Source organism: Meleagris gallopavo, chromosome 2 (genome assembly GCF_000146605.3).
Source record: "Meleagris gallopavo isolate NT-WF06-2002-E0010 breed Aviagen turkey brand Nicholas breeding stock chromosome 2, Turkey_5.1, whole genome shotgun sequence".
Lineage (NCBI taxonomy): Eukaryota > Metazoa > Chordata > Aves > Galliformes > Phasianidae > Meleagris > Meleagris gallopavo.
Genome location: NC_015012.2, coordinates 13,774,083 through 13,782,199, shown reverse-complemented (window position 1 = coordinate 13,782,199; position 8,117 = coordinate 13,774,083). Strand labels below are relative to the sequence as shown.

Sequence of the window (8,117 nt, the reverse complement as noted above, 5' to 3'; positions counted from 1 at the left end):
AAAAAAGAAGTCAGCAATTACTAGATGCTTGTTGTTTTCAACAAGTTGAAGATTTTTCTCATTTGACTAAATAACGAGGAAAGTGGCAAAGTAGATTTCAAGGTATCTTCCAGCTACAGCTAGCGCAGCTTTATACAGTGTATGGAGCTGCTGAATCACAGCCTGAACCTCTGATTGATCACCTGAGGTGAGCAATGAATCAGCCATGAGAGCACAGGTGAAGGCAATTCACCTGTGCTGCCGGAAGGGGTGGAGCCTGGCTGCACCTCTCCTACACGCATTTAAGAGCTGATCACCAGTGGAGAAGGATCTCTTCTGGTGATCTGCTCCACTGGAGTCTATCATGCAAGCCCAGGATAGGGTGAGTGTCCTTTTTTCATGCTATAGTATAATAATTATATCAGCCAAACTCCTGGATATACTCTATCATCTGTATATTCATTGATTGTACACACTGCAGTCCCCAGCCTGATTCCTGTCAAGAAGATCAGCTATATTGCTGCTGCTGAACCTCATTCTCCCTTTGGTCAGGGACTCTGACAGACCTAGAGTACAGAGTCTTAGGATGTTTAATTTATTGCTCTCTTTGCTCTAAGGCCTTTCCTAAGATGTAATTCCATTGCCCTACAGTGAAAGTGATAATAAGGAAGTTTGTGATTCACAGTAAAGCACTGTGTCTTGTTTAAGTTAACAAGTACCTAAGTGCTCCACTGAATGGGGGCCAAGAGTGGATTACTGAGAGAATTGGGCAGTCTTCCCATCTCCAAACAGTTCACCAAGTAGTCCTAGGTTAATCTTGTTGTTGCTCTGTGCCTTGGTTTCCTGCGCATGTTTACCATAAGGTTTACATTTGGATAGTTAAAGACAGGGCAATAATGAGAGAACGTGAAAAATTATTTTAGAGCCTCATAGAAGGGAAATGTGTTAAAGAAAAAGAACTCTTCTGTTTTGAGTGTACACTGTGATATGAACTTCTTATGATATTTTCTCAGCATATTTTCTAATTTTTTTTAGGAAAATTGTTGGGTAGCTTATCTGCAGTGTCTGGTTGTACTTGAAATGGTTCAAGCGTATCCTGAGTCCTACAGAAACTGATGGAAGATCCAGTGTTGAATGAAGCTAGCAGTCCTAGCTGTCTCAGGGTGGGTTGCCTTTAAGCAATCTTGTCGTTCTCCTAGCACTGGACTGCTATAGGAGACAATTCCAGCAGATTTTGTCCAGGCTGTTGCCTTTGTGCCATACAGCAGCCTGAAAAGTTAATTCAGTCCACTCTGCAGTGGCTTGTTAAAAAGTAACTGGAGCAAAGCCTTTGGCAGTTTCTGCCTGGCCTGCACTGGGAGAATTTCCTTTGATCAGATAGGGAGCTTTTAAGGCTGTTTCACATTTCTCTGACTCTTACCTGGCAGAAAGTGGACAGAAAAAGGGCTGGAGTGTCACTGTGGAGACCTTCTTATCGATATGAGAGAGTCCAGGTTTCCTCATAAAAGTTTGCAAGAACAGCCTTTTTTTATGCTTTTTCTACTTTGAAATTGCTATTATGTTTTGCGAAGTTAGAGCAAAATAGCTTAGTGTATTAAATTGAAAGAGAGATATCCAGAATTCATTTAACTACTGTATCTTTCAATACAGAAAAAACTAGCAGTAAAAAATCTTAATTAAGACTAGATTTTACTGGAATAATAGTTGATAGCATGATAAGGAAGTAAGAAAATAAAAACATGATAATCCATTTTATGCAAGATAAAAGCTGAGGTAAGGTATTCTGATGGATGACTTATTGCCAGCACTGCTGTGGAAATCTTCCTATTACACAGTAATTCACAGGCATTGTTTATGAAGCTAGAAAATGCAAAATAGTACTTTTTCAGGGATTTTGAGTGACAGATCTGCAAGAGAATCAGCTTTATCTGAAGGGCCATATTTTGTTTATCCATAGATAAAGCAGCACTATGCCATACTTCTGTTTCTGTCACCTTCTCAAAAACTTTCTGCAGGCATTTCCTGGTTCCTGAGTTCTGCAGATTTAGAACCAAAAAAGACCAAAGAGCAGCAAATATCAGCAAGATTTCCTTTTTCTGTTGCACACTCACTGGTCAGTCCAGTAAGAATTAGCATCAAATTGAAATAACTGTTTGTGCTCCCCTTTGTGCAAGGAGCGGGATTCTGAGATTCAAGTCTCACCCCTGACACCAGCTCAATTCATGTGTATATAATGTGTGAGGTAGCTGGGGCCAGTGTGCAGGTAAAGGATTAACATTGATGGGGAATGAGCTGCTGCCAACTCCTCTGGCATAACTGTGGGTTCGAAGGCTTATTTCCTTACTACTTTTACAGCAAGTGAAAGTGAAAATCCAACTGACCAGTGGAAGAAATGGAAACAGTCAGTGGAAAGGGGTTTGTGGAAAGGAGCTTGTGAGTAGGCTATTATCTTGCTAATGCACTCCTCTCCTTATGTAGCTTTCAATGCCCATGCTTCCATCTTTGTTAGGAGTGCTTTGGAGAGAGCAAGAGATACCATTCTGTTCTGGTGATTTCCAACTGTGGGAAAGATCGCCTGAGCTGTTTGCCAGGTAGTATAATCTATCATCTCTACTTAACGTATGGCTGGAAGTAAAAAAAAAAAAAAAAAAAAAAAAACACTATCAGGAATTAAAAACTCACCTTTGTAATCTACAAGCATAATGTGTGGGAAGATCACTCTGACATACGACATGTCCAAGGCGGAATTTGCCAATCCTTAGTTGGAAACAAACTATTTAGAGAAGACATCATGCAGGGACAAATCTTATGACAGAAAGCAAATTCAAAAGATAAGCATGTTATTTAAGATGCAACAATGCAGTTGCAGGGAAAAAAAAGAAAAGCTGCAAGTGCTGTCAATGTCCATTCTGTGCATTGTTCAAGCCAGGCTGGAGGTTGGTCTGGAGCTAATGAAAAGGATGTGATTCATTCCTTACTGAAACTACACTAAAATTTCCATGAAACAATAAAAAACATGAATACGTGAGTTACATCAAAGTATATGTACATCAGCAATGTAATGTTGCTAAGAGATAGAGAGGAATACATAGTCTGTAATTACAATACCATAGAAGAATGCAGCTTATGTATTTAGGTATTTCAGCTGTCCAGCAGCACTTAAGAATCTTTCAGCATATCCATTCCATTTGCATATGATATATGTAAATTAATGACTCTAACTCATACCTATTTCTGCATGTGTAGATCTAGTATGCTTGTATATACATGTGCACATATATAGATATGATATAAGCTCATATTCATTCAGACCATTTTAATATAGTTTAAACACTGTGCCAAAAATGTACACCATCTGTTTCCAATCAAAATAGCCTATTTCAGAGGAAGGGAGTGTTGTCTGGTGATCAGAGCAGGGAACTAAAGAGTCAGGACTCATGGATTCCATTCCAAAATCTGCCAGGTCTTGGCCATGTGGTTTTGACAAGGTCTGTAAACTTCTGTATAGCCTGCTTTCCCCATTTAAAAATGAGGCAGTATCTACTCATAGGATGTTGCAATGGAAAACATAATTAACATATACTTGGAAAAATAGAGAAGTTCTTGTTCTATCATCATGGTATGTTTGAAGAGTGGAATTTAGTTTAGAAATACAGTATAGGATTTGTTGTAGAAGACGTACAACAGTGTGTAGCTATTACAGCTATTTTGTGCACATGTGGGTAGCCTAAATTTTGAATAATAAAACCTACAATAAAATTAATGGGAAAAGAAATAGTTCTCAGTACTCTGTGAATCCAGCCAATACTGTAAAAGTTTTCACACTCTGTTGAACAGGGTTTCCATGGTGACAGCTGCACACTACTGGATGAAATATGTGCTGTACCTAATTTTCATCCTGAAGCATAAAAATACCAGTGAGTATTGGAATTTTCTGGCAAGTTCCCTGTAACGAAAGCTTAATTCCACTGAAGATTATGACAATACTCCTGTTAACATAATTAGGACAAGATTTCGTCTTATCCGCTCCTTGTAGCTGCAACACATCTCTTTCAAGAAGATAGCAGGAACTCATCAGACCTTCCTGTCAATGCCTTCTTGGGCACTCTGGACACATTGTCACAATATGAAAGAACAATGTATTTTCCAGTACTCTTCAGACTGAGATGGACTGCCTGAACTGGGCTTTGGTGGAAGCGCTTCAGGAGTCATAGTACGAAAAGCAGGGAAGATGCTCTGTGCTTTGTCCTCCAGTGTGCTCACCTACCACTTCCCAAACACCTTTGGTTCTCCTAGAGAGTGCATACCTTCATGGTATTATACCATGCCTTTCCTCTGGAGATCTGAGGTACATGGGATGAGAAATCCTGTATAGGAAATTGCTTAAATGCAGCAGCTGTGAAGTGTTGGAAAGGAGAAGAGACAGTGTTTGCACTGGATTTGCCTGACTGCCAGTATAAAAAGTGGTAAGGAGAGAAATCGTGTGCTGAATGCTGTTTATGTATTCTGCAAAATGAAGACCTCCAGTACTTGACAAATATTTGATGTAAATATGAATATATTTCAACATCTATGTTTTTATCACCAAGAGATGGGCTGATTTTCTTTCATTTTGGTGTTTTTGACAAATCTTGTTCCCTAGATTTTACCTCCTGTCATGTGTGCTGTAGCTTAAGTTAAGGCTTCAAAGGTACACTTAGGATCTTATTATGTACATGCCTAAAATAAGCCAGTTGCTCATCCAAGAGGACTAGTATAGTTTAATACGTGCTAAAGTGACAAAGTAATCTGAGTCTTATAGTTATTGTTGAATTTTCATGTTTGTTGCTCAATAGAAAAGCTCTTAATCTAAGCGAGGACAACGTGTTTTGAACAGGTTTGTATCGAAGTGTTGAAGATAACAAGCTTACTAATCAGGATAAACTTTTCTTTAGTTCTTTAACTTTTGTAAAATCATGTTCCTCTTTAAAGAAGTTACATTTACCACTAAACACACATTGGCTTCTGATATCAGGTTATCAGTGGCACAAAGCAGCAGACAGCAACTGGACTAGGAGAGTAGGGTTTGTTGGAGGTGACCAAGCACCAGAACCCTGCTTTCTATATCAAATAATCAGGACCTAATAGTGAGAGGTGAAATACCTAAAGATGTATCTCCTGCATGTAGTAAATAAGTGCTGTTTATTCAATTGGTTCATGCAGTGTGGTTATACAAATGCACCAAAGAGCTCTTCTTATGTAGAGGCTTGACATTCTGGGAAGAGAGAAGCTCTTCTGTTATGGCACACTTGTCTTTCTATCTCTCTGTTGTGACTTCTGACAGACAGACATGAGACCAGGGAATATTGCCAAAGGAGTATAGCAGCTAGTCATGTGTCTGGGGTCAAGAGGTAGAGATAAGGAGTTGGTGAAGATTGCAGTGTCTCTACTTGTCCCACATGTCAGGAAATAGATTCCTGGGTCTGACCTTGAATGGTTGGAAAGAGGAAGAGGAGGCAGTGCCAATGAATTCAGCTGCCTATAAAGACAACAGGAATTGTCAGAGGTTGTCCTGAACAGCCACTTGTACTGACCCAGAGCAAAACATCTGGCACAGCCCAGCTTGGAAGGTGTATTGAGCTGTCCTGTTTTTGAGGATACTTGCCTGATCAAAATAGCTGGGGGCTCTGGCTGACAGTAAGTTGAATGTGAGCCAGCAGTGTGCCCTGGCACCAGGAGGGCCAACCACACCATGGGGGCACCAGGCCCAGTGCTGCCATCGGGTGAGGGGAGGGGCTGTACCCTCTGCTCTGCGCAGCCTCACCTCCTGCACTGGGTGCAGTCTGGGTGCCACAGTGTAAGGAGGACATAAAACTCTTAGAGAGTGGTCAGAGGAGAACTGTGGAGATGGTGAAGGTCCTGGTGGACAAGGTGTGTGAGGAGTGCAGAGGCGCTTGGGATTGCTCAGTGCAGAGCAGAGGAGCTGAGGGGAGGCCTCATGGCAACTGCAGCTTCTCACAGGGAGCGGAGGGCAGCGCTGAGCTCTGCTCTCTGGGGATGGCAACAAACGGTAAGGAGCTGTGTTAGGGAAGGACCAGGGGGTTTAGGGAAAGGGTCTGCCCCAGAGGGCAGCAGGCATAACGCCGGTGCATGAGCTTAGGGAGCATTTGGACACTGCTCTCAGACATCGGATTTGGGGTGGTGCTGTGTGTAGCTGGGGGTTGGACTCAGTGATCCTTGTGGGTCCCTTCCAACTCCAAATATTCTGTGATTCTAAAATTGTGTTGCCAAGCACATTGGATACGTCAACAAATGCATGAAAACATTTGCCACCAGTCTTAAAAAATAATCTGGAAGACAAAAACCTGCTGATAATTTTCCCATGGAATTTCCAGCGAGCATGACTTTTGGATTATGTATCACTCCCTAAGCCCAAAAATTGTTCTGCTCTCTCTGGCTGATGGCATTCTCAGTAATTTATAACTGAAATAGAATTTGTTCTGTTTTGTAATACCCTTTCATATATACAGGGATTACTCCTGATAGAGTCAAGGCCTCAAGGCTGGTTCATGAAAACTCCTGAGAAGTGGAGGAATGGAAGGAGACAGGAAAAGGAAGCATGCTTAAGCACTTTATTCAAGTCAGAGAGGTACAGTTTATCAATGACTCTTAACTGATGGAAACTGAGGTGTTTCTAGCTCAAAGGCAACATTACTGACAACAGAGTTAAGATGAATTACTGAAAGTGAGATGCTGTTTAATGTTTTATACATAAATACACTGCACTAGCTCACTAGCTTTGCTGTTCTTAGGCAGATGCTACCCAGAATGATGGTCTGACATAATTAATAGCTGTTGTTCCAGCATTGAAAACATGCTGAAGTTGTCACAATACTCTGTAACATATTTTGCCTGGGAGTTGAGTAGGGCAAGTGTATACTCTTTTTTTTTTTTCCAGCTTCTGCCACTATCTGTGTTGAATCCTTTCTCATACACAAAGTGCAAAAGCAAGGCTTGAGGCAAGCTATGCCTGATAGTAAGGCAAATCTTCAAAAATAGTGTGTGTGTAATTTGGATCTGAATTTGGGGTTGATATCCAGCCTCTACTTCTGCTTGCTTATAGTTCCCTGGTGTATCGATTGTTGTGCGAGAAACATCTCAGGTGTGACAAAGTAGCAGGGATTAGCTATGTCAGACGGCAAAGAAAACAGAACGCACAATGAGAGTGCCTGCACTCTTCAAACCACAGCCTTCCTAGACTACTACTTCCAGGTCTGATGGGGATCCAGATGGAAAGGAGCTCTTCCAAAAAAACAAACCTTGGGTCTCAATGCTTCATGCGGTTTCTGAAACTCTTCTTTGAGAATACTTGTTTTCCCGATGGTGTTACTTCATGGTCTGTATTTACTTTTTCCATTTTGTTCATTCTTACCAGTGTATATATATTCAGAGTCATGCTCTAGGAATAGAAGTTCCTTTCCCCCTTTCCACGCTAATCCTTGTAACCCGTACTCAAGGTAGGGGCAGAAGCCAATGTTTAACACTTAATTTGGATGTAATTCCTGCCCACCTTCTCCTCCTTCCCATGTCACTTGTCCCTTTATTAGATTAACTACAGAGAATGAAGTGCAAATGGGTTCTTTCTAACAGCTTTGAAACACATGGTAATGAAAGGAGCCAAGTGAGAAAACGGTGTTTGGCTCCAGGAGTGGAAAACAAAACTTCCACCTTCATGCACGGATTTGAATCTAACTCATCTCAGTAACAGCCTAGGACGTTATTATGAGCAGATTGTTAGTCTGAAATAGTTCAAGTTCACTACACCGGCTAATAAAACACAGAACCCCAGGGTCTATGTGTAGGACCCAGCTCAGTATTTGCTGTCAGGGCAGTGTGACTGCCTCCATAGGAACACTGCATGCTGTCAGTCACCTTTCTGGCAGCAGTATCTTCCCTAACGAAGAAATGGTCGTGTCATGCTGGCCCATCATGTTGGCCTTTCCTGTGGTGGGGAATACTGAAGAGACCATAGTTTGTAAGGAGACAAATTCCATCTTTTAGAGGCACATTGTGCACAACATGTAGGATCTAAGAGTCAGAGAGAAAACACAAACCTTTGTGGAGAAGAACAACACTTCCAGAAGATCCTGGCATTTGAA

At 41.3% G+C, this 8,117-nt stretch overlaps 1 long non-coding RNA gene across 2 annotated transcripts; it reads left to right on the top strand.

The window, feature by feature from the left end:
• Positions 1-279: 279 nt before the first annotated feature.
• Positions 280-6,167, top strand: LOC104909546. 2 transcript variants are annotated; one of them, XR_002111676.1, is made up of 5 exons: positions 280-361; positions 1,015-1,142; positions 2,489-2,570; positions 3,817-3,896; positions 3,985-6,167. It is a non-coding gene; the product is annotated as an uncharacterized LOC104909546 (long non-coding RNA). The 2 variants fall into 2 exon arrangements; XR_004159036.1 differs by having other exon boundaries at positions 3,817-6,167.
• The last annotated feature ends 1,950 nt before the right edge of the window (positions 6,168-8,117 follow it).